At 42.4% G+C, this 27,026-nt stretch overlaps 2 long non-coding RNA genes across 9 annotated transcripts in view; one reads left to right on the forward strand and one right to left on the reverse strand.

Annotated features, from left to right (window-relative positions):
- LOC125101994 (uncharacterized) overlaps positions 1-22,450 on the forward strand; it is a 38,563-nt gene extending 16,113 nt beyond the window's left edge. The window contains exon 3 of the long non-coding RNA XR_007128004.1: positions 22,082-22,450. This is a non-coding gene — a long non-coding RNA (uncharacterized LOC125101994). The remainder of the gene's footprint in view (positions 1-22,081) is intronic.
- On the reverse strand, positions 350-21,724 carry LOC125101981 (uncharacterized). Of its 8 annotated transcripts, XR_007128001.1 has the most exons (8): positions 21,557-21,724; positions 18,073-18,172; positions 16,337-16,563; positions 14,609-15,198; positions 12,117-12,260; positions 7,134-7,183; positions 2,628-7,032; positions 350-2,501 (listed from the first exon to the last, which is right to left on the reverse strand). It is a non-coding gene; the product is annotated as an uncharacterized LOC125101981 (long non-coding RNA). The 8 variants fall into 8 exon arrangements; XR_007127998.1 differs by having other exon boundaries at positions 14,609-14,733; positions 18,073-21,724; XR_007127997.1 differs by having other exon boundaries at positions 14,609-15,185; positions 18,073-21,724.
- Positions 22,451-27,026: the final 4,576 nt, after the last annotated feature.

Consider the following 27,026-nt stretch of genomic DNA (forward strand, 5'->3'; position numbering starts at 1 on the left):
AGATTCAAATGACTTCCCTTGGAAGTCAAGCACCTCAACAAAAAAAATCCCCAGCCTATCTTCCCGACTATCATCCACCCCACCCTACCCCCGGCTCATCTATCCAGGACTTTGGTAAACCTACAGCCATCGGACAGGTGCAAGCTGCCCTCCCCTTGTTGAGAATTATAAGATGTACCTAAGAGATCAGGCTCTGGGGTCAGAACACCTAAGTTTGAGTAGCTGTGTAGCCTTCACTAAGTTGTAAAACCTCTCTGAGCTTCAGTTTCCTGGTACATAAATGAGGATGCTATAATGATACCTCTTACAGGGATGGTTTTGAAGATGAAAGAAGTATGGAAAACAATTGTTGTAGATATTCAATCAATGTTTATTATAATTTTATCCTTGCACTGAACATGTCTTCTCTACCCCATGCCCCTTGTCTGCTAACATTTGCCTGCCTGTCTGCCTGATGAAACCCTCCTCACTCCTCTCCCTCACTCCCCTGAGCTACTCACTCCTTGCTCTTCATGAGGTAACAACTTGATTAGGCTTACTTTTCCTCCCTGTGAAGTCCTTAAGGGCCAGGAAGAACCTGTCCCTCAGAAGTTTCTGGATGGATCTCAGAAGTTAGTGGCCAACACCTAGGAGCTCTCAATTAAGATGTGTTGGGGGACGGAATACAGGAATGTGATCCTGGAAGGCTCCCTGATGACTAAAGCCTCAAACAAGTGCAGTGTGGGGAACCCAGCACCCTGAAGTGCTGGGGTCATGATGCCACTTCCCAAACTGGGAACATAGGTGGGCCGAGCATGGGCTCTGAGTTAGGAATGCTCCCCTCTGATCACTGTCCCAAGGGTGAAGCTGCTTGAGAGCCCAGATCCAAGTGGGTTTCTCTGCCCAGGGGACTGTTGTGCCAGAGCAGGTATGGGGTGTGATGGACGAGCCCTGGAAGAGGCAGCCTGGGGGCTATCAGAGACTCTGGTTCATCTCCAACAGGCTAAGGCACCTGGGAGGAATCACCTCTCTTGTCTCTGAAGGGAAAATTGGGTTATATCATAGTTCTTAAAGTTCATTGCCCAGAACAGCAAAATTGGAGTCACTGAGAATTTGTAAGAAATCCAGAACATCAGCCTCACCCCAAAATTCTGAAGCAGCAACCCTGGGGAGGGACCCAGCCATTTGTGTTTTATCCAGCCCTCTAGGAGATCTGAGATCCTCTCAAGTTTGAGAAACACTGGGCTAGACCAGTGGGGGTTTTCAAGGCTATTCCCAAACTTTTTGTTTGTAATTGTGATGGACCCTGTTTTTGTTTTGTTTATTTTGTGTCTTCCTGGTGAAATCTCAGGCAGATGCCTGATATGTAAAGTGGACGAGAACGGAGTCTCCCTCTGGCTGACTCTCAGACTCTGCCTCTCTGATTCTCCCTCATCGTGCACACTAGTCTCGCAGGCCTCTAGTCATCTGAAGAGTATAGAATTTGGGGTCTGTCAAGCCCAGTGCTGCCAATGGGTTGTGCTTACCAAGCAGGGCACACCCTGTTGGCTCCCTGCTGAGTGTCTGCAGTAGACACTGCTCTGTTTCTAGAGGGCTGACGTGGAATGGGGTCCCAGGCCTTGGGGAGGGGACCACTGAAGTAGGGGGTATCCCTGGCTGGTGGAGGACAGCTGAGGCTTAGTGGTGTTGATCCGGTAGGCTCTCTCCCAAGGCTGCCCAGCCAGCTGCTGAGCCCCATTTGATCACGTGAGGAGGGAGACACTTTGCGTCTTGGGAAGGTGGAAGTCATACTTCATTTTCATGCCGGCTGCTTTTGGAGACAATATGGCACCACTCAGATTTTTCTGTCTTCCCTTTCATGAAGCTCAGCCGATCGTATGAAGCAGCCAAGAGACCTGCAGACATACTCATCATTCTATGATGGTTTCTGTACTTTCTGCTTCTCCCTTCTGGCTGTGTGGATAGATGAGTCACTTGAATTTCTTTATTTCACTTTCTGAGGTAAAGATGATGGTGAGGGGTGGGTGTTGGGGAAGCCCATGATTAGAGAACTTCACAGAAAAGGCCGCCCTGATGGAGAAGCAGAAGGGAGAAATGCTTGGAGGACTCTTACAAAGGATGGATGATGGCTGGTACGTTCTCTAAGGGCAGAGAACCAGACAGGCCAGAGATTACTTCCCTGATGTAAGGCAGCATCGGAGGTTGCATGCTTTGCCCGGTAGCAGAGAGGGTAACGCAGTGGAGGTGGAGAGGAGAAAGGTAGGTGTTGGGGCTCCCCAGTTGATGTGGAAGTGGCCATCTTCCGGATTCCGTCCCAGGTATGTGTGTCTGGTGCAGCTGGGCAGAAAGAAATCTCTGTGGTCTGAGACTCTGTCCCAGACAGTTATGTAATGGTGTTGTTCTCAGAAGGAGAGAAAGTACCATGCCGTGGGCAACCACTATAGGGAGACCTCATTTCTTGGTCCCGACACTATAGAACGGGACCCATGTTCCTTCCCATCACCATGCTTTGGTTTCCACTTCTGGAAATAAAGAATAATTATATCAGTTCACTTCTGAAAAAGCACATAAAGCAGGCATGATCATGTTAGCTCCTCTCATTTGTCCCATGTTACCAGATACAACGTATCTCATATCCATGATCTCACCTGGTCCTCCAATCAATCCTGGGTGGAAATCGTCATTCTTGGTGAAGAAACCCAAGACTTAGGGAGATTGTGGGTCCTCCCGAGATCACACAGCAGTCAGTGGTGGGCCCGGTTTACTGATTCCCCATTCCTGGTTTTCTCCTAAGTCCTGCTGCTTACCTATCTGTGAAATACAAAGACCTTTCAAGAGAAAGATTACTCCTAGTTGTGCCATTATTGTTTCTTGTAGCTCCAAATGCTTGCAACCTTCACAAACTGTATTACATTTCCCACTCCCGGAACTCACCATTTTCCCTTCGTAAACACTGGCCCCATGCTTTCCTGGGACACGCTGGCAGAAGACTTGGCTGTGACTTTTCCCGTATTTACCCCTAAGCCCAGACAGAATTCCCTCAGTTCCTTGGGGCTTGATGCATTTTCTAGTTCTCAATTAGAGTCGGTGGGAAACATTACTTACCTGTAAACACTGTAAATTCAAAGACTATTTAAAACACTGAGATTTGTGATTTTGTAACCTAGGAGGGAGAAACAAAGGTGTTCCCGGAGGTGGTGGGACTATTGCACATGGTCATAAATCACTGAGTTAGGATGAGAATTGTGTAGGTTCAGTAAGTGCGCAGCACTGGAGCTGGGGGCCTCTTCCCACCTGCTCACGTGGTGGCGGGCCCCTCACCTGTCTCTGAATTCCCTTTTCACTGCATTTCTGAAATAGGGGCAGTAACAGCTGTCTATGAAATGCTTTGTGACCAGGCAGCAGGCGTTGTACTGTGGCCAAGTATTATGGAACAGATGAGCTTTGTCTGAACCCATCTCCTGAGGCATTCAAGTGTGGAATATTTGGAGGAACACAAAATGCCATTGCTGGAAGGGTATTTTAGCAGTGATCTAGCCAAACACTCCACTCTCTAAATATATACTCTCTATACCACTCTCAGGGAAGGATGGTCTAGCCTTTGCTTGAATGCTTCCTATGACAGTGAGCTCACTATTTCATTTCTATGTTGTCCATCTCTGTTAGGTGGATGAGTAGAAAGCTGATGACTTTTAATTTCACCCTTGCCTCTAGTCCTGTCCTCTAGGGATACCCCAAATGAAATCTAGTTTCTACCTCCATTTCCACACTTTTCATATACATGATGTACTTGAGGATGGGTTCAGGGGCCTATCCTTCAAGAGCCCATTGTTGCCGTGTGGGCACCATGTTCAGGGGAGGGAGAAAAGCAGACACTGAGGTGTTGGGCTCTGCCTTTGTCTCTTCTAGCCTTTGGCGACTAGGAACGAGGCCCTCTCTCATATCTGTAACTAACATCTATGACTCCACTGGGTGCATGGCGGCCAGTCCATTTTACTACACAGCTTATCAGTCAGAGAGCTATTTCTTGCTCCTCTGCATAAGGATACAGTCAAACATTAATAAGAAAATTTAAAAAGGAAGGATGGATTCATTGAGTGGAGGATGAAATGTTTCTATGATGGTTTCTGCACTGAGGCGGAAAAGAATGGTGCTTGCTCTGTTGTGAACACCTGTGGCCCTTGGAAGGGATATTTATCACAGATGGACTGGGCTGTTTAGTCATCTAGGGATTATGAGCCACTAGTCCCTCCCTGCCATGCACAATCCTCAAGACTGTAGACTTACACTGAAGAGCATTTCAAAAACAACAACAACAACAACAACAACACTGAAAAAGAGACAATTTATTCTATGCCCATGGCAAAGAGTTTCTGATAGCTCAAATGTATGACATTCTAGGGTTCATTTTATGTTTCAGGAGCAGAGTGGGAAAAGATTAAAGGATTTGAGTCTAAAAGCCTGGGTTTGGGTATGGGCTGTGTCACTGCTTGATTATGTGATTTTTGGGCAAGTCACATCATCCTTATGAGTCTCAGTTGTTGAGTCAGTAAAATGGAGAAAGAAGAATGCCTAAACCGTGGGGAAGGGTGTGCATGTGTGTGTGCATGTGTGTGTGTGCGTGCACGCACACGCATGTGTGTGTATACACATACACATTATTTTTGGGATTAAATGAGCTAAAGTTTCTTCTGTAAACTTCATTAACTATTGTCACCTTTAGAATGATCTGTCCAATAAACCCTTCCCCAGTTGTCCAAGATATCAAGTGCTACTTTGTAAGGTGACAGTTTTTTACTGCACTCAGTTGTTTGGAAAGTTGGATTATGTAAACACAACTTTGAGTCTTTATCATCCAGTCCATATATATTAAAGTATAATATAACATAACTTTCAAGTGCTTCTTCAAATGTTGGGAAATGGAACTCTTGTCTTCCATTTTGAAATCTTTGTTGTATATTATAGACCAACACTCATATGTCTGTATAGTTTGTACACCAGACCACTAGGAGAATGTCAAATTACAGTTTAAAGGAATCATACCCAACCTAGGACCTTTGTTCTTTTGTTTTCCACACATGCATTTATTCTTCCATTCATTCATTAATTCATTCATTACATGACCTTGTTTACTATGGCTCTGCTATGTGCTGTGAAGGATCCAGTGTGGTCCCTTGGCCAAACAGCTCACAGTATATCTGAGGATATGAGAGGTATGCACACATGACAGCACTATATGGCAGGGTGAAGTAATTCCTACATGATATTTGCAAACAAGTTGCTGTGGAAACTTGAAGAGGAAGCAACTAATTCTCTCTCCCCACAAGAAGAAAGGGGGGAGAGTTTCGTGTTAGCTCTACCTGTCCAAACAAGTCGAATGAAATTAAAGCACATATACAGTGAAAGAGTGTGGGGATCTGGAGTCCTCATGGGTTTGGTTCCTGGCTATCTCACTTCCTTGTTTTGTGGCTTTGAACAGTTCTGTCTGAGCTTTCTCATAATAGTATCCATCTCCTGGAAATGTTGTGAATGTTAAATGAGATAATACATTGTCCAGCATGTAATAAGAGGTCAAAAAAATGTTATTATTTCACACAGTGGGTGGAGGCCAAGGTGAGCCTCAATGGAGGCATAAAATTTTGAAAGACAGTAATGGAAATCAAGGTGTTCCAAACAGAAGGAACAGTCACAGCAAAGTCCCGGGGGAAAAAAGTTTTCAGAGAAACATGTCCAGCCATATGTACCATGCAGTGAGGGGGCAATCATAGCAATGGGTGGGGGGATCGGTGATGGCTGGAGTAGATGGCCAATCATGGAAGGCTAAAGAATCTGATTTTGGTAGATAAGGGGTTTCCAAGAAAGTGTGCATGCTTCCAGGAAAATGTGCAGTCATCATTTATATTTACTTTTATTTACATAAAAGAAGTTTAGAAGTCCTATTATTTCCTATATAGATTGATTGTGGGACCCTTGTTGGATCTCCACATCAAATGACTTCACGTCACATCTCCAACTAAGCTCATTCTGAGGGGTGGGTGGAGATTCTTTGTCCTAGATAGCCCAAGAGGTATTCATACTGACGTTTTCATGTAGCTGGTCTCTTAAATTTATGGATTCCTTACCTAGATTTAACTAAACAAACCCTGACAAAATGGACAACTGGTTTTTAAAAATTCCTGTAAAGACCCAAGCAAACAACAAGAAAATGGCAGAGCTGACTTTTCTCCTATTCCTGGCTTTCCACTGGCCACATTTCAGGGGTTACAGCCAATGATGATCTAATCAGATAGAGCAAGAAGTAGGCCAAAACAAACAACAACAACAAAAAAATCAAAATTCTCAGGAAAAATACTTGAAATATGGGTTCACATTCATTGCTATTAATGATGAACTCTGCCTGGAGTGTTGATTGTTTCTTGTGATGGTAGGAAAGATAGAATGACATTATGAAGATTAGCATACATTGTATTCTTTATTTTATATTTATCTCTTCTTTTATAATTTCTGTTTGGCTTTATTTTTATAGTGTGCATAATATGTTGGCATGGCTTTGCACACATGCACACACACATATTATAAATCCATTTGGGTGCACAGCAAAATCTTGTTTACCAGTGGGCTTAAGAAAGTTTGGAGACTTGCTGATTGTGGCCATGGGAAACCATTATTGGAGGCTCTTGAGTAGTGGGAAGTATGATCCAAGCTGTGTTCAGGGTGATAAACACCACCACATTTTCTCAAGGAAAAAAAAAAAGTGTTGCGTAAGGAATACAGGGAGGTGAGGTCTAAAGAGAGTCATTAAACAACTTGGTTCTTCCTCTTCCAAAAATGTTCTCCTTTCCCTGCTAAGGTAAACCCTGGACTGCCTCAAACCAGCAGGAGCTATGCAGGACATGTTCCCTGCCCAGGAAGAAGACTGCCCAGGTCATCCATCAGCTAATTTCCACTCCTCCATAGGTCCTGCTTTAGGAAAAGCCAATCCTAAACCAGTCTTCAGCTTTGACTCACAGTTGCGGTGACTGAACTCCTCACAGAGGTTCCAGGCTTTCCTACCTGTAGGAGGCAGAATTCCAGAATCGTCAGAGGCACAAGCTCTGGAGTTCGACAACCCAAGTCCAGCTCTGCTAGTCAACCCTGGACTGACTTTAGCTTACCTTTCTTTATGCCAGTTTCCTCATCTGTGAAGTGGGGATAACCATTGTATCTGTGCAATGACATTGAGGAGTAAATAAGGTAATGAGTGTAAAAGACAGTACAGTCCCTAGCATAGAATAAATTCCCAAGGAATGTGAGTTCTTCTCATTACAAAGAAATGAATTGGAGCATGATCTGAAGGGCCACAGAGAAGAAATAGAGGAGGTTTCCAGGAATACAGATCCTTTAATCTCCTTAAAGCAATATCCAAACAGAAGTATAAATCTCTATGGAAGCCAGCAAGCTCAGGGATATCAGTTGGGGGTTGGGGGTGCTGAGATGGATGCCTCTGAGTCAACCTCTCTCCTTGACTCATCTGTCATTTCTGTCATCTCTGGCTATTGCCACAGTTTCTTGTGAGAAATTATGAAATAAATGGCCTGAGCAGTAATGCCTGGGTGAATAGGTGAACTCTGGGCATGTGGCCAACTCTCCATGCACTTTAACCATCCTTGGGTTTGGTGGACACTATGTGATTTAATTTCCTTAGAGAAAAGAAAAGACTAATAATCATGTTCAGGAGGACTTACAGAGGCTAAGTGAACATTCTGGGGCCTTATAGGGTGGGATCTACGGGAAGAAAAACGATGGGGTAGGTGGCAGGATCAAAGCCTGCTCCTTTGTAGCCACACCTTTTTGTTTCCAGATCTAAGAGCCCAGAGACAAGGACAGGTAATTGTAGGAATAAATTAGTTGTCACACCAATAACTTTACTTCTTTGTAGTGAGCCAGAGAATTCCCAAAGTGCTTTCATATGTGATGACATCAATGAGGGTGATAATAAGAATAAATTCTTTTACTTGGCCCTTTGTCACCCCCTTTCTCTTTCAATCTCCTAGCAGTTCCTGAAAAAGTGTTAGAATCTTTGTCTTACATGTGACAAAACTGAGCCCCAGAGACTTTGAGGAATGTGATTATAATCACACAGCTCTGAAGTGGCAGTGTCAGCTGAAAAACCCAGGTCTTAAGGCTATAAGTAGAGTCTTGTTTCTCCTCTACCACTGCTACCTCCCCATTTGGGTCACATGATCTTCATAAAATGAACCAGATCCCTTTGGTCTGGAGGGAACTTTGCTGTTCCATTGGACATTTTATCTCTCACAGGCAGATCTGACCATTGCATTCACATCAGTTTGTCAATCCCTCTGTGAAAGTGTACATTATGCCATATGGTGATGATCTTCTTATGAGCATCTTTCCCACAAGACTGTGATCTCCTAAAGAACTGGGATGCCATCTAACTCCTCCATGTGTGCCCAGAACCTAGCTCATTGGATTGGATGATTGGATGATAAGAAATGAATGCCTCCAAACTGAATGTCCTCCTTAATCCTTTCTGCCTGTTTTATTCCTATCTGTCCTTCTACCGAAGCTTAGGGCCCATGATGTTATCCATTGCTTCTGAACCTCTGTGGAATCATAGACTCTCAGCTATATTCTTAGAGCATATGTATCTTATCTCTTCAGCCTAGAGAGTTCTTGAGGGTAAAGATTACATCTGAGTGTCCAATAGGTCCCTTATGGGATCTAGGCCAGTTCAAGGTGGAGTGGATATATGATAAGAGTCCATGCCTGCATTCACATTGATGCCTGCACTTTGGCAAGAGCTGGTGGGACAGGTTGGTGGCTGAGCCCAAGGTGCCTTGGCAAAGACCTAATTGTAAGAGATAGAAAGAACAGATGGCCAGTCTTTACCTGGCTTATCAGTATGCTTCTTTCGCAATCACTGAAACTGTGTCTCATGGACACTTTTGCAGATGGGGAATTCCTTGAAGCCAGACAATAGATCACTGAAGTGATCAAGCTTCAGGGCAAAAAGTTATCACTGCAACTTATTTGTGTAAAGAGGATGTGTGAACCAGACATTCACTGTCAGGAAGGAGCAAATATAAGGAACTCTGTGAACCAGTTGGATGGGAATAGAAACAAACCAGGACACTGGGACACTGAGCTAGTTAATTAGTGAGTTGGTAAACTAGCAAGTTAGTTTGCTTAAATGAAGGAGGAAGACTGTTTTCTATAAATAAATTAAAGGAGGGTAACCACCAACAATGTCAACAAGTTCCCATCTCTTTTGGCCCAAAAATTCCACTATTGGAGATTTGTTTTAAGAAAATAATCCAAGACTAGGAAAAAGGATAGCAAAAAAGTGGCCAAAGAGGTATCATTGATAATAGAAGTGAACTGAAAATAATGTAAATTTTCCATAATAGTTTTGGAATGCTGATATAAATGACAATATATTCACCAAAGTCATATTTTGAAGACATTCAAGTAGGTCATTCGAAAGACCACATTGGAATGGTTCATTTTGTGATGCTTATGGAAAAGATTAGAACACAAAATTATATTTGTGTTGCATGTCCAACACTGTGAAAAAAATATGCTTTTTTGGAAAAGGAAGAAAGGAATGAAAATAGATGATTTTAAAGATAGTAAGTTTGTGGGTGGCTTTTTATTTCCATAATCATGGTATTATGTTTTTGTATAATATAAAAAAAATTATGTTAATCAGATGCTTAAAAGAAAAACACCTTAACAAAAGGTGTGTTGCACCTAGCAATCATGTCAGAGAAGTTAAACTTTAGACACACTCCATTTCATACCCTTGTCTTCAAGCACAGGTCCAGTTTAGATTTCTATCACTGCTAACAAGTTTGAAATTACATACTTGAAAATCAGAAAGACTCAGGACACGTAGCTATAGATATGAATATGGAGATGGAGATGGATACAGATATGGATATAGATACAATTTTCTCTTGGAAGAGCCCTCTCATGTATCACATGTCTTATGAACAATGACACGTGTGTGAGAAGCAGAGAGATTGTGATGTGCACATTTAATGCCCTTCAAAATGAATGAGAGCTTAAAAATCAGGAAGACTGTGTTTAAGGAATCCAAGTGGGAAAAAGTTCTGGTCTTGTTTTCAAATGTTCTCTAGACACCCAGTCACCACCTCTCTTTTCCAGGTAGGTCCCCTTGTCCATAAGTTCTGGGAATTAGCCCTGCAGAGCATCGTAGCAGTTGGAAGACTCAGACTTCTTTGAGCTCACAAACGATTAGCTGTCTAGGTTCTCAGTACCAAAGTCAACAGTAAAAAGCAAATCATCATGATAAAACCAAAAACACCCCTTCCCCATCCTTAAAGACCTGGATTTGTGTCTTTCAGGAATCCTATTTCTCTAGCTCTCAGAAAGAAATTCTGGGTCTTTCCACCAGATTAGCTCATTTGACCACTTGCCTCAGATAGTAGCAACTGGAATTATTAATAAAATTACTAAAGCAATACATAGATTAAAAATGTAAGTTTTACAAACTAGTTTTTAGCATTTTTATGGATCATATATTATACAGTATCAATATCATAGAAAGTAATTACATACCTCTATTCCCTACATCACAGTTTTCACAGACATTCAAAGTTCTGGTGCCTTCAGTATTTCGAAAATTTTTCTCCAGTATTTTTTTAACATTGAAATATTATAACAAAAATGAATATAGCAGTATATTGCTCCATTTATTGCAATTTTTTGGCAACAGAGAGCATACCTTGATCCAGCATAGCCAGAAAATAGATAGTTTTGGGATTATTTATATATGAATCTCTCTCTCCTAATTTTTTCTTCTGATTTTACTACATTTTATTGGATTATAGCTTATATTGCATATTGACAGAGTGGTTTTCAATTTAGAAATACCACTTTCTTTAAATAAATATACCTTTAAAAGTGAAAAACTCAAGCTTTGATCTGCTCTGTTATAATAGTTTGCTAACAAATTAACGGAAAGCAATAATTCATACCAAATAACAGGGGATAGGGTAAATTCAAAATTAATTTCAATTTCCTCCAAAACTAATTTTATTTATCTATGTTTGTCTTTGTTGTATCTTATCAATTGTTTTTCTAGCTTTTCCCTGCAGTTCACATAATCAGAGAGGTTTCTGTGTGCAAGTCAATTTGTTCACTTTTATTATTTCTCTTAAAGAATTAGGCAGATCACCCCTTTCTTCCTCAATTTCTTCAACCTTTCCTTATTTTCTTGGATCTTCCCGTGCCTTTTCTATTTCGATTATTACCTAGATTTATTTTCATTTTCATTTTCAATGATCTAAAAATGTGCTGCCCAATGTAATAGCCACTAGTCACATGTGGATATTTAAATTTAAATCAATTAAAATGTAATAAATAAAATTCCTCAGTGGTACTAGCCACATTTCCCATGCTCAATAGCCGCATGTGTCTAGTGACTACCATGTTGGCCGCATGCATGGAATATTTCCATCATACCAGGAAGTTCTACTGGACAGCACTGATCTAAAGAATTCTAGAACAAATTGTTTGTTTGCATTCCAAATGTATAAAATTTGAATATGCTTTCATTAAAAATGTAAATAAAAATAAATGTGAAAAAATTTTAAACTAAAAATACTTTCCATGTACTTTCAAAAATATTTCTTCCAGAATATTTTAAATATCAAAAATTATTAATTAAAGTATAAAAAGAAACTATGAATAAGTTACAACATCAACATTTTAAATAAAATTATTTAAGTAAAGCTCATTTTTTAATTTACTTTTTAAAATTTTAATTAAATCTTATTTATTTGCTTGAAAAATTAAACTATGCTAGCTTTTAATGCCTACTTGGTGGAAAATGTTATGCATCTCTATCAAACTTGTCATATTGATTGTGTCTCAATCTACATATATACAAATTGAGTAATATGAGTTATTCAATTTTTCAAAATATTCCTCAGCTTCCATGTAAAATAGTTGGAAATCCATGCTAATTGAGGACTACCTCTGGAGTCATGAATTAGAGCATAAAGAGCAACAAATAAATGGACACTAAGCACTACTTCCTTATCTAGAATCTATTACACTTATGCTATCTGAGAGAAAGGGATTCGACAAGTTAATTATTTAATTTCTCTTACCTAAGTGCTGTAACGATTCAAACCTCCCTGTTATCCAAAGCAGTATCCATCTGCAAAGCCGGTAGCGGAACGACCCCAAGCTTATGTAACATCCAGACATAGTTGCCTTTCGTTTCAAGGACGTGGGACAGAAGATCTGAAGTTCTGCGGACCAAAATGGTGTTTGTCAAAGAATGGAGGTTTTTGGTTATGGGTCTTGCTGTGCCCACTCTGACTACTGGATCCTGAATGACAAAAGTGTCCATGTTTTCTTTGTTTTCATGTTTATGGTATGCATCATTGTCCAATACATCTTGGAGCCCTCTGGCCTGGGCCTCAAAGATACACAGTCGGGGGTAAAGTCAGGGGTAAAAGTAAAGTCGGGGGCCCTCTGGCCTAGGCCTCAAAGCCACACAGTCCAGACTCACATGGGTGTGTTAAGTGACAGGGCTAGGGAAAGCCAGCTGGACTGGCCTATGGCATACACATTTGATGAAACATTTCCATGAGCTACAAATGAGGCACTCTGTGAGGAAGCCCAAGGAGGAGGGTATTATTATATTATCCTTCAAGCCCATTTTACAAAGGGAAAACTGAGGCCTTAGGAGAGGAAAGTCACTTACTCAAGACAACAGAGCTGATAAAAGGTAGAGCCAAGGTTCAAAACCAGGACTATCTGAAGCCAATGCTCTTTACCGAATCCTTCCATGGTCTCTCTCTCTTTTTTTTTTTTTTTTAAATTTATTTGACAGAGAATACAAGTAGACAGAGAGGCAGGCAGAGAGAGGAAGGAAAGCAGGCTCCCCACTAAGCAGAGAGCCCGATGCGGGGCTCGATCCCAGGACCCTGGGATCATGACCTGAGCCGAAAGCAGAGGCTTTAACCCACTGAGCCACCCAGGTGCCCCCATGGTCTCTCTTGATGTGAACAGCTGGCCGAGCTGTGGGAGTGGGAGGAGGAGAGAGGAGAGCTTTGGCTCCCTGGAGTCAATCATCTAGGAGAAGCCAAGATCCTGGCTATAACTGCCTTCCTTTTAGGCTGAGGAGAGATCTGAAGGCCATTGAGTTAAAACCTCAGAGTGTGAATCCCTGGTAGAAAGATGCTTGAGTGAGATTTGTTGCCTCTCATGCATGGGTCTGCTGACATCTCTACTCTGTCCAGAACTCACCACAGACACCTTCCAGACAGGCCACACTGCTTGGCATCTTGTCAAGAACTTTCCCAGTCTTACCCCAACTGACTTATTCAATGATCTCCCTTCCATCCTCACTGACCCCCAGCACAGCACCAACTTCGGTCTCCATGACTTTACATTCTTTCTCCCCTCCTGCTTTTGAATGCACTGCTCCTCTGCCTAGAAAGCCCCATTTTCTCTCACCTATCTGGAGAAACCTTGTACATCCATCAGGTTGTAATTTAAAGATCACCTCCTTGGTCACTTGTTCCTAGAGCCCCACAGGAGGTTGGTTACACCCTCCTCTGAGGCCTCTAGAACTTCACTGTGACCTGACTCAGAACCCCATCCATGATCACAGCAGACTATGATTTATGCCCATATGTGCACTAGACAGTGTGCTTCTGGGTGACAGAGGCCATGTTATATTGATGTCTTCATTCTCTCCACCCCCATCCGGTGTTCTAAGCACCATCCCTAAAATATAACAGGCTCTTCATGAATGTTCAGTGTTCAACGAATGAACAAATAAGAGCCAAGGAAAGGTGATCTTGAGGGCTTGGTTTCCTGGGAGGAGACTTTGCCCTCAGCACCCACAGCCCCCTTTGAGCAATGTCCCATCCATGGCATTGAGCCATGATCTGGGGCCATTGCACCAGCAGGAGCTTAGGGTGGGGCTGGTGTAAAAACAAACAGGGAAGACAAAAACAAGTAGCGTGTTGAAACCTTGAAAATGGTTTATTCCTTGGTGTTCACACTTGCCCCGCCTTCTAAGTCAAGTGTGTTCTTCGTCCTGTGCCCCGAGAAGATCCACTATAGCTGTGGGACTTTGGGATCAGAGCAAGGGGCCAAGGGAGAGACAAGGGAATGTGAAACTAGTTTTCTTGTTTAGCTGTTCTCGTTGTGTTGAGTGTTTGTCTTTCCAGACAGAAGAAACCCTGACCTTCCCCTGCTTTAATTACCAAATTATTTTGACACCTTGGATGTTGCATCACTGTAACACGCTGCTTTGTCAGGGACACTGGGCTGGGGTGTATCTATGCTTAGGGAGATGCAGTGACAGGAAGCTAGTTCTCCCAGTCAGGGAAATGCTGGGCAGAGGAAGGGTTCTGGGTGGGTGGCGGCGGCAGCAGAGGAAGAGATGGGGGCAGCAGTGAAGGGAAGAAAGAGGATGTTCCCTGATTTGGGAAGAGAATATCCTTTGAAAGGGAGCAGCAAGGTCTGAAAAACTGGGGGGGTCTCTGGATGATTTCTCCGTTTGAGCTTCAGGGAGGTCGTGCCCACGCAGGCAAACCGGTGAGCTACAGCTCTCCGAAAGGAAAAAAATTAGAGAACTCACATTCTCATTTGAGGGGCTACCTCTGGTTGAGTTTTCTTTACTCCAGACGTGTTTCCTCTCCTTAGAAATAAGGCCAGATTTGGAATTTTTCCCACCAGTCCCAGAATGCTTCTTCCTTAAATATTCTTGAGACAAAAAATGGAAGAGATAACTGAAACGGAGAAGTTGACAAGTAGACTTATCCAAGCAGTTTGTATCAAGGATACTGAAAACAAGCATCAAGCATTTGTCTGAACCGTGAAACACGGCCTCAGCAAGTTCAGCCTGGCGACGTAGAACTCTAGCCACTAAATGTTGTGTATGGAGGAAGCAAAGGAGCACAGGACCTCGAGAAGCCAAAAGGACGACCTTGAACCTTGAGGACAAAGCCGTGCATTTCCATCGTATGAGTCTGGGATGGGAATCAGGAAATCTGGGTTTTACTCCTTTTCACGTGTGGATCTAGGTTTCCCAACCCTAGAGTAAAAGGATGAGTCTCTGCAGGGTTTATCTTGCTCGGGTTGAGGGTGCACGACTATGTGGCGAGGTACTGGAGGCCAGTGAAGGGTGTCACATCTTCCTGGAACATCCATTTTACCTGATGGCAAACACTTTAAAACATTGTTTTTCATTCAGAGATCAATTTATGTGTTCGACAAATACTTTTTGAGCATTGGTTGTATGCCAGGTATTGTTTCAAGCAGCGTTTTAATATCAAAGTAAATATGGATATGCTCTGGGGAAATGTGCATAATTTATATGATCTAAGGTAAACAAGGGTCCCTAAAATAATTTTTCATGTGCAGGGGCCCTTCTGGTTACGTCCACCCACTCATGACCCCCAGCAAATCATACATATTTGTTCTTTGCCCCTGGACACAGTGCAACGGATAGGTATGTCTGTGGTCATCAGCCCCTGTCCAAGAGATACGGCTCATGCTGTCTTAACCACCTGAACATAAGCAAATCTTTCTGTTGGATAATAGGCTGGATATTGGTAGCCAGCAGGCAGAAGTGAAGAAAGGAAACTAACTCTTAAGGAGCACCATTACCTGCTTATAGGTAGTAAGGGTATCAGCCTTTTTAAAGCAATTTCCTGTGACCTTCACAGCCATCCAGCTGCAAAGTCAGTATCACTGCCCCCATTTGATGTCTCAGGAGAGGAAGCGGAGGCTCAAGGATGTATAGGAATTTGAGCAAAGTCTCGGGGCTAATAAACGAAGACATAAGATTTCACCCTGCTTTTTGGTCTGGCTCCAGGCCAATCCCCTTCTCACTCCATGACCCGACCCTCTAAAGGTGACGGTGATCTTGTCGCTCTTCCCCTTGCTCTCTCTCTCTGGCCCTACCGACATCATGGCAACGTAGTACTAAACTCAGTTGCTAAGGACACAGTATTAGAGAGGAAATGAAAAGGACCCCATCCACAGGACCACAGAATGTCAGGATTGGACAGGATGGTAGAGGTTGTCCAATACCCTTATTTGCAGGGAGGAAGCCTGGAGCCTAGGCTATAAAGGGAACATTTGTGGAAAGAAGCTCTGATGTTAGAAGGACTGACATCAAGGTTAAGCACTGCCACGCACACCCCTGCCCCCTGGGACCTTGAGATCCCTTAAACCTCCCAGGACTCACTTTCCATCTCTGTAAAATGAGATGGCGTCATGAAATAACGCACACACAGAAGGCTACTGTATAAAAATCATGTCCATGCATGGACACCCTCAAGTACAGATGTATTTGCCTCACCTGCTTCTCCCAGCACGAAGCTGGTACTTGGACACAGGCATCCTGACTCCCAGGTAAATATCGCCTACGGCCCCCAGTGCTGGAGACCGTCCATGCTGTTGCAAAGAAGCTGCAGCTACCCTAGCAACAGGCTCAGAATCCTTTGCAAAAGAGGGATGAGTGCGCACTTCTGTAACCTGAAGAAACGGAGGCAGCAGCCCATGGTCTGTCCTTCCCTTAAGATGCTCCTGGTGGGAGGAAAACCCACAACACAACAGTATGGTTAAATGCCTGGAGTGAGCTGGCCACTGGACCCAGAGCAGTGGAGCTGAGGTCCCTATGCTCCAGGAGCAAGTCCCTGGGAAGGGAGTTTCCCCAGAGGAAGTGACTCACTCAGGGAGTGTCCCTTTGATATGGCATGCGCCAAGCCAAATCTGTTTTCATTACTACAACATTAAGTAATGTGGATGCCCCCCACCCACCCACCACTGCCACCACCACCCCCAGGTTCTCTCCAGGCCCTCTCTTCTGAATCCACAAGGTAAATTTATGGGCAGAACACTCTGCAGGGGCACGCCAAACATCCCAAAACGCCTCCAGCTCCTCTGGGATGCCCTCTTTAAAGTTTTCCAAGTGTATGGCCACACCAGCCCTGAAAGGAGAAATGATATCACTGAGGAGAAGTAATATCCCCCCTTCAGGATATCACTGGAAACACTAAAGCCCAGAAAAGATTTTTGTCATCTGCTCATGAATCTGTACTGTAAACTACCGGAACCCGGGAATCGGTCCAGGTTCCCGCTCCTCAAGCTCAGCCCCCAGGCCCTTCCCAGTCTTCCCAGTCCATGCATTGTGGCCTCCTGGGGAGCAGAGTCTGGGTCTTCATGGGCTGTGGTAGCCCCAGCACCTGCCTGCCACCTGAACGGCACGACACATAACAGGCACTTGGCACAATACTGCTCAGTGACTGAGATGCCAACTTACTTTTCCCTGAAATTTCCGGTTATGCTCATCTGTAAAATGTCAGGATTCAATGAGATGATCTCCGAGACACTCTTCATTTCTAACAGGTATTTTTAGGCCAGCCGAGTATCTCAGTTTGGTAAATAAGGGTAGCGCAAAGTATCAGGATTATGGAAGTAGCTAGGGGGCCTAAGGATCAATGGAGGACCTACCCCTGGACATCAAGGGTTAAAAATGAGGGCAAAATGTGAGATACAAGCCCGGCCCTCACAGGGCGGGCAGCCTGGGGCGAGAAGACATCCTTGCCAATGATGAGATGCAGGCAGGTCTCCTCAGTGGAAAGAACCATCCTAAGCTCTGGAGTCAGGAGACCTGGGTTTCTGTGCAAAACCTGACTTTGTTTTGTCAGCAGATCCTAGGAAAATTCCTTCCTTTCTCTGGACTTCCTTGGTTTTAAGTCGTAACTGCCTATTCTTCCACAACATCATGGAAGGAAGATCTTCTCTCCCTTAACAGGGGGAGCAGGAAGATTCCCTCCCCTGCTGCCTGGGATTCTTTCTTCAAAAGGTGGGTCACATGGCTGACATTGCTCATTTCTACATGGAGATACTCTACATGGAGATACAGATCGAGGCCATGCCTTGATCCTGAAACCTGAGGGTGTTACAGACCTTGATCTCCTCTAATTCCTTCCAACATAGTCCCTTTCCCGTTTATTTAATATTTTAGCTCAGACACGCTGCACAGAGGGAATTATAGATTCTGTAGGATGGAAGAGACCTTAGGGTCTTTACCTCTTGACCTTCTTCTGTCTTGACATCCGGACATCCAGGCTCTGTCTGAACATCCCCAGAAGCAAGGGTCTCACTGTCTTCCCAAGGCAGCCAGTTGCATCTGGGGAATTTTTATTTATTAGAAAATTCTTCAAAGAAAAGCTGACAGGTTCCTTATTTAAAATAAGCCTCAGTGTTGCCGGTGGTCAGCCCACCAGCTGGTTCCTTGGGATCTGTCTCCTACAAAATGGTTGGGTTTTCCCCTGGAGGATTATCCTTCCATATGGATCATAAGTGCAGACGTACTGCCTTGGCCAGTGTTCCCACCTTCCCCACCCACCCTAAATCTTTGCCTTGACATTTTATGCTCATCTTGACCATTCACAAATCCCATAGTAGCTTGTTGCTTATTAAGTAAAGTCTAACTTTCGGGTTGTTTGGGGGATTTTTTCTACTCCATTTTCTTTAAGGGAGTGAGCTATGAGCTAATGAGCTAATTTCCTACAACTGATCAGGTTTAAGTTGACCCTGGTCTTAGTCCTGACGCCCTCTGTAGGGATATGACCTAGTAATGTTACCGACCCTCTCTCAGTGTCCTAGTCTGTAAAAATCAATAGTCCTCACCTCATCGGTTGCTAAAGAAATGAAATGAAATAGCACAGATGAGCTTTTTGCCCTAGTAAGAAGTCGTGTTAAGGGGACGTAATTTTCTCTCTTCCTCCTCTTTATGTAGAGTCTAAATCCATCTCTCTGTAACAATCACCACCTTCTTGGTCCTAATTCAATTCTGGGATGATGCGGAATAGACCTAAATCCCTATTCCATGTGGCAACTCTTCAAATATTTCCATTTAACCACAATCCCCTTACATGGCCCAGGGCCTCACCAGAGAAACTGAGGTGGGATAAAGCATGTCCAGGGCCTCACCACAATCTGGAAGGAGACCCAAAAAATGCTGACTTCCCAGGCCTGTAGTGACCATTCCAACATCTGCCTCCAGGAAGAGTGGGGTGAGCCAGGCCTCCGGGAGCACTCGACTCTGGCTACACATGAGGCCGAAGTGTTGAAACATGCCACTTTGATGTGGCATTAGCTCATGATATTGCTTTATTTTCTTAATTTAGAAGAAAAGCACATCTGCTAGAATTTTTAATATAATCATAAGCATAGTGGTGCACTGAAGATTTTCAGGAATTTTTCCACAAGAGCACTGCAATTTTTTTTCATATCCATGCAAATCTGTTTTTTTTCTCTTATGCAAAGACCTTCATTAAATTGTTTTCTAACCTCCCAACCTTTAAACTATTGAATCCTTGAGTGACTAATGTAGCCTGTCTAGTTGAAACAACTTCTAGAACAAGACAGGGTTTAAACAAATAGTTAAAATGACTGGCTCCTTTTGTTAAATGGAGATCCTCAAAAATCTATTTGATATCTTTTTACCTGTTTGGCATGTGAACATTATTTGATCCCATTTTTTGAACTCAATGAAATGAGACTACTAGATAAATGTGAAATATAATTCTCCTCAGCCAGTCCTGTAACATATTCCACAGGTAATTTTCCTGTCCCTGGATGTTTTCCAAGCTTGGACTGCTATGTCTACAATTCCAGGGTTCTAGTATGGCATTTTCTGAATAATACTGGAAATGTCTCTATCCCGTGGTACACAGCCTTGTCAAGGTAGGGCCAATCAAAACCATAATAATTTGTATGGTTATTTTTTCTTTACCAATCCCAATGTCCAATTCATTGATTATTTATCATCCAGAATAAATCTGGTGACTATTTTTATAAGTCATCTTTATCTAACTGTAGAACTGCTCACATGGTGTTTGCCCAACCGTTTACAAGAAATTGATCCTTCCAGCCTTCTGACTGGGAGCAGCTGGAGTTCTGGGCCAGACTCCTCCAGTGGGAAGCAGCCTTGTCTGTTGACCCCACTATAACAAAGAAATACCACCAGCTTCTTTGGGTGCCCTGTCATGGAAGGGGTTGACAAACACTGAGATGCACAGTAAATTTTAGGCCTTGAAAGTACACAATATAATTTTAATCTGTAGGTCATCCTTGCCTGACTTCATTTGCCATGTATAGAAGAGTAGCTCCGTGTTGGAAGACTTCTTTAAAATCTCAGGAGTTCACATAAAATGGGCCAAGTGTTCTTGCCGACACACTTCCCTCACTTCCCTGAAATAGGCTCCTGCCTCAGATCCTCCTCATGCAGCTCGGATGCAATTTCGTCCCAGAAACTTTCTCTGATGCCTCGCATTCCAAAGCACAAGTTAGAATTAATCTCTCCACTCTCAGAATCCCCACAGCTCTTGTTCTATCCTTATCTTACAATGTTTAGCAATTTTTCAATCAGTCACACGATGATAGCTCTTTTGGAATGTAAACTTTTGGGAGGTGATGTCTATGTTTTATTTTCAATATCCCTTAAAACATTCTTGACAGGACTTGAATTACACATGAAAGGCATTCAACCAGCTAAACAGAAGACAAATTAACTTGACACTTCTCTCTGCTTTGGTCTTAAGCACTTATATTTCATTAATTTGGAAATCTGAGTTTCTTAGGAAATATTATGGGAGGGGCAATTTGGGGGGGCTTTCAAAAAATTCTGAAAGTTTATGGCAGCTTATTTTTCACAACATGATCCAGACAAAAAACAAAACACATGGAAAGCATTAAACTTTGCCATTAAGTAGAGAAGTACAAATGAAAACAAATTTGAAGCACTGTTTCTTCTATATTAAAGTAGGGAAAAAAACTTCAATAGTCAATACTTGGAAGGGTTTTTGTGATTAAATTGCCGAAGTGGTATTTTAAATTAAAACTTTTATTTTATATAGTAGCCAAGAGTCATAAAGATGCCTGGGTGTATTTCCCCAACCATGTCACTCATAGGAATTTTAGAATATCTGCAAAGGTAAGAATTCAACAACAATAAATGAAATATGCAAAATGTCCCAAGATGTCCATGACGGTGTTTAGTAGGATAACAAAAAAATGAATAAACAAACAACACAATAGTTGAAGAAAATGTGAATATCACAAAGTAGGAGGATAATTTTATTAATTATCATATAGTATCCGAATTTGGATTGTCTATTCATCAAAATTCAGCCTTTAAAAGGAAAACGCGTATTATCTAATGTTAACTGAAAAAAAATCAGGCCATAAAATGAAATGTGCATTATGCATGCATGATGATGACAACAGAAATAGGCAAGAATGTGCAAAAATACAAGTAGTTGAATGTGGTGTAAGATTCTGGCTTGTTTTCTGTTTTAAAGTCATTACATCATCTTCTCAATGACAGACTACATTTTAAGTAATTGAAAACAAAGTCTCATTAGCCTTGTCCTTGTACAAATTCCCAGAGAGAACACATTATTCTTATTCATTTCTACCTCTGCTACTTGTCTTTGATTTGGACTTGCTCCATTCTCTTCTCCCACTTCTCTGTCCCCCTAACTAGACTAGAAAAAAAGACCCTCACCAAACAAGGAAGCAAAAGGCACTTAGCTTAGTAGAAGCAGTGAAACCAAATCCACAAACATCAGAGGACAGGATCTGATAACTCTTTCCCACCATTGCAGAGGCAGACCTAGATTCTTCAATAACCACAAGTGGCCTTGGTTTAATAAGCCCTGCCAATAATGCACAATGTCCCTATCCTCAGAAATAGTCTGGGCAGAGCTTCCAGGGGCCCATAAAAGTCTGCACTCCTGGAGGAATGTGACAACCCTGGCATCAAACACAGATTTGTCATTTTCTATAATGAGAGAATGTCCAGTTGTATCAGGCTTTTTTCGCAAGGCCAACACTTAGGAAAATGTTGAGGCTGGCAAAGTGAATTTTTACCCCGCCTAGGGCTCTTTTCCCTGCCTTCAGGTAATTCCTTGCCTTCAGATGATCACTGACATCACCTCACATTAGAGTTTACAAAACCCTTTCGCATCCAGCTTTTCATTTGTGTCAGCCCAGTGAGGTCAGTGTTCTTGTTAACTTCACTTTTCAGAAGAAGACACTAAGCTCAGAGAAGTGAAATGACTTGTTTAAGGCTGCACAGGAAGTCAAGGAGGGAATGACAACAGGAGCCCAGCCCTGACTTGGGCTCAGTGCTCCTTCCACTTCCCCTGCCCGCTGCCCTGCTTCCGCTCCAGAGGATGAGCTGACCTGATGTTCCACTCACACCATGCTTGATGTGCTGCCATCTCCAGATCATCTAGGTATGAAAGAAAGGCAGAACGGGAAGGACAGGCTGTCTTTTGTGAGAAGGAAAGCCAAGAGTTTCTAAGAAGATGCTGGGCTGGGTGCTGGGTGACTCAGTCAGTTAAGTGCTGCCTTTGGCTCAGGTAATGATCCCATGGTCCTGGGATCAAGCCCCATGTTAGACTCCCTGCTCCACGGGAAACCTGCTTCTCCTTCTGCCTCTGCTGATTCCATGCTTATGCTCTCTTTTTCTCTGTGTCAAATAAGTAAATGAAATCTTAAAAAAAATTTTTAAAAGATGATGCTGGTCTAGTCTGAACTACTGCCTCCTTCCCCTAAGATCAACTCTGGGGAACTGTAGAGGAAAAGCACTGAGTTGCAGAGAAAGCTGTGAGAACCACCCCCCCTCCACCCCCAGGATAAATGGAAGCAGCAGTTTTATCTTGTCGTTATAGAACAATGGAACATCTGGAATGGTCCTGACCCAGGGAAGAGGGTATCCAGGCTGCTGCAGCAGGATATAACCAGATGGGAGCTGTTGTTTCTTAGGCTCTTCATCTTCCTACTCTGCTGCCAGCTCCCATTGCCTTGGGACTGGCAGGGTTGGAGCTCAGGCCTCTTGAGCGAGTGATCCTCAGGCGTGAGAGCAAGGCTGAGCAGGAACCCTGCACCCGAGAGGTGAGGACAACACATGCGGAAAGACTGGTCTCAGGTGGTGATTTTTCTCTCCTTCCAAACTCCCAGGGATGATGCATTGTAATCTCTTCTAGATATTAATTCGTCCTAAAGTCTAGAGCACATCTGAGAAGCTGTTTGGTGGGGTGAGAAGTGATTAGAACCTGACATTGCAGGTTCATCCTCCACTTTGAACACTTAGATGGCAACGCTGATGGGAGTCTGGCCTTCTGCTCTTCCGCCATCAGCACTGCCATGATCCAAGAGGAATGGAAGTTCATGAGTGAAAAAAGAAGTCCTTATATTTCCAAAGAAAAGCCACAAACTAAGTTACAAATTCCAAAGGAAGCAAAGGTATTAGAACTGACAAATCAAGAATTGGCATGTATTTGCAAGAATTTGTTTAATTTTTAATATTTAAAAGAATGATGTTAGCAATACAATGAAAATAAGAAACCACAAAAAGAATCAAGTAGAAATGTTAAGTATAAGAATATAATAATTGAGATAATCAATACAATAGAAGGTAATAGAAGGTAATTAGCAGAATGGATTCGCCTGAAGAATGAATTCATGAACTGGGAGATCAGATGAGGAATTCTCCCAGCAGAAAATTATTTTAAAAATAGAAAATAGAAAAGTTAAGGTATAAAAGGCAAAAGTAGTCCCAGAAAGAAAAAAAATTAGATACAAAGGAAGAAGAGGAAATAATTGAAGGAATAATGGAGACAATTCCCCCAGAATTAAATGAAAGATAAAAGACTCAGATTGAAAGGAAGCATAGACAGCAAAAGAGACATAAGGAAAATTGTACTCCTAGACAGAAATTATGTTGAAATTTAAGAATATCAGAGATAAGGGGCGCCTGGGTGGCACAGTGGGTTAAAGCCTCTGCTTTCGGCTCAGGTCATGATCCCAGGGTCCTGGGATCGAGCCCCGCATCGGGCTCTCTGCTCGGCAGGGAGCCTGCTTCCTCCTCTCTCTCTGCCTGCCTCTCTGCCTACTTGTGATCTCTGTCTGTCAAATGAAATGAATAAAATCTTTAAAAAAAAAAAAAAAGAATATCAGAGATAAGGTAAAATTGTGAAAACTTCCCGAAAGAAAGACAGCAGATCACTTACAACGGAAAAATACTGTTATCAGATTTTTTAGTAGGATACAAGGATACAAGAAAGCAATGAAGTCTTTTCAAAATTCGGAAAGTACAGAATTTCATATCCAGCTAAACCTTCATCCCAATGTGAAGATAGGATAAAAATAATCTAAGACATACAGAGTCTCAGAATATTTGCCATGAAAAAACCCACATGCAAAACATTTTTTAGTGATGTGATTATATAGATAGAAAAAAATCTAAGGGATGATGGAAGAAATATGTGAAGTAAAGGTGATAAAATATCTTTGTAAAATTTGTGGTTGTCTTAAAAATAAAAACTAAAACCAAAAAAAAAAAAAGAGAGAGAAAGCAAAGCATATCCACAAAATGAAAGTCCTAATATATGGATAACTACTATTTTTTTAAAAGATTTTATTTATTTATTTGTGAGAGAGACAGAGATTGAGAGAGCAGAAGCAGGAGGAGTGGCAGGCAGAGAGAGAGAGAGGCATGCTCACCACCGAACAAGGATCCTGATGCAGGACTCAATCCCAGGACACTGGGATCATGAACTGAACCAAAGGTAGATGCTTACTTAACTCACTGAGCCAGGGGTCCCTAACTACTATAGATGAAGATGGGCTAACTTGACAAATAAAAACCCAAACCCAATGTGTCTATTTGCTAGACACATTGTAAGGTAACATACATGCTCAAGATGAAAACAAAGGATGAAAATGATTAATCAGGCAAGTAGAACAAAATGAAGTTGGTGTTAATGTAATATTATCAGGTAATATGAAGACCGCAACCTTTATTCCAAAACTAGCCAAGGTCTGAGAGAAAGGACAATTACATAGCTCCACTATTTATGGTTATGGATCTAAAAATTCCAAGGAAATTTTTAGGAAATCAAATCCAATAGTTAATTAAAATTATCATATACCACAATGAGCTTTTCCCAAGTATATGAGAATAACTTTCCAGTTAGGAAATCCATAAACATAATTCACCAGATCAGCTAAATATCGTTAGCACAATAAGAAAAGAAATTGGAGGGGTGCCTGGGTGGCTCAGTGGGTTAAGCCTCTGCCTTCGGCTCAGGTCATGATCTCACTCTCTGCTCGGCAGGGAGCCTGCTTCCCCCCCTCTCTCTGCCTACTTGTGATCTCTCTCTCTGTGTCAAATAAATAAATAAATAAAATCTTTAAAAGAAAAAAGAAATAAGAACTGACAAAGAAGACATAAAATAAACCTTGTTTTCAAATATGTGATTTTCGGGCGCCTGGGTGGCTCAGTGGGTTGGGCCCCTGCCTTCGGCTCAGGTCATGATCTCAGGGTCCTGGGATCGAGTCCCACATTGGGCTCTCTGCTCAGCAAGAAGCCTGCTTCCCTCTCTCTCTCTCTCTCTGCCTTCCTCTCCGTCTACTTGTGATCTCTCTGTCAAATAAATAAATAAAATCTTAAAAAAAAAAAAACAACAAATATGTGATTTTCTTGGACCAACTTTTTTTTAAGGATTTTATTTATTTATTTGACACACAGAGAGAGAGCACAAGCATGCAATCAGCAAAGGGAGAGAGAGAAACAGGCTCCCTGTGGAGCAGGGACCCCCCCCAACATGGAGCTCGATCCCAGGACTTTGGGATCATGACCTGAGCCAAAGGCAGTCACTTAACCAACTGAGCCACCCAGGTGCCCCTGGACCAAATTTCATAGTTGTTTTTGGTGAAAAGGGTAGTCATGGCTGGCACTGAAAGTTTGTAAAACCGCACAGTTCAATCTTGTCTCGTAAAGTTGAACTTCATGGACCCCAAACCCAACAATTTTCCTAACGCTGTGCTTAGAAGAGGGCTTGGCATGCTGTATGCCAGAACACACAGCTATGCATGCTCAGAGCACTGTGGTTCACACTAGCATAGAGACGAAATCCCCATCAACACAGGAGCTGATGTATAGGTCATGGTGTATTCAAATTAAATAAACTCCACCAACAAGCAATAATATGGACAAGTCTTTCCAATATAGTAGTAATTAAAAAGTAAAAATATAAAAACTATTTGTCCTTTTATAATATTAAGAATGACAATAATAAAATATATTTTAAACAATAATAAAATATATTTTTAAAGGACTACAAACAGATGAGATAAAACGATTTTAAAAAGAAAGGACTAATGAATACAAGATTCGTGATGATGATTCCTTTCAGTGGGGGGGTTTCAGGGGTAGAACAGAGTGGACCGAAGAGGCAGATGTGTTCAAGTGACTGTCAGAGTCCTAGTTTCCACATTGAAGGGCCATTTACAAAGGCTTGTTACATCAGATTAACTATGCAAATAAATACTATAGTGTCATAGGGATTATGATTAATCCAGTTCTAAGTCTCTGAGATGGAAAAGAAATATTTCAAATGGGAGACTTCAGGTGTTGAGGCCCTGGAGGTGATTTCTTTGAGCAGGAGAGCTGTCTTGAGTCATGCACTTTAGTGACCATTTATTCCATGAGCCCTGGAAGCCTGCCTAGTACCTTAAATATAAGTACCAAGACTGCTTTAAAGATCATGGCAAAGACCCTACATTTCCACACTCAGATACCCTGACATTAGCCAGAGGCATGCATTTGCTTCTCCAAAGTGGTAGTACGTTAGCCTTCTCCTCATCTAAGCCCCACCCTCCCTTACCGTTCTGCCTGCTACCTCCAGAGAGTCACTCCTAAATAGCAAAGCTAAGCAGACATCCTTTCCTACATCACTACCTCTGGAATCAAGTCTTTGGCTGGTCTTGTAGGACCTCAGTGATTTTTCCCCAGTAAAAGAGTGCTGCAATACTACCAGTCCCTGAATATTTCCTGCAGCTTTATACCACCGAGCCTTTGCTCATGCTGTTCAGTCTACCTGCAAAACTCGTACCCTCATCCATTGAAACTCCACTCATTTTCAGATCTCAGTGCCCCTTCCTATTCTGTGAAGACCTAGAGAGAA

This window comes from Lutra lutra, chromosome 1 (genome assembly GCF_902655055.1).
Source record: "Lutra lutra chromosome 1, mLutLut1.2, whole genome shotgun sequence".
In the NCBI taxonomy this organism is placed as follows: Eukaryota; Metazoa; Chordata; class Mammalia; order Carnivora; family Mustelidae; genus Lutra; species Lutra lutra.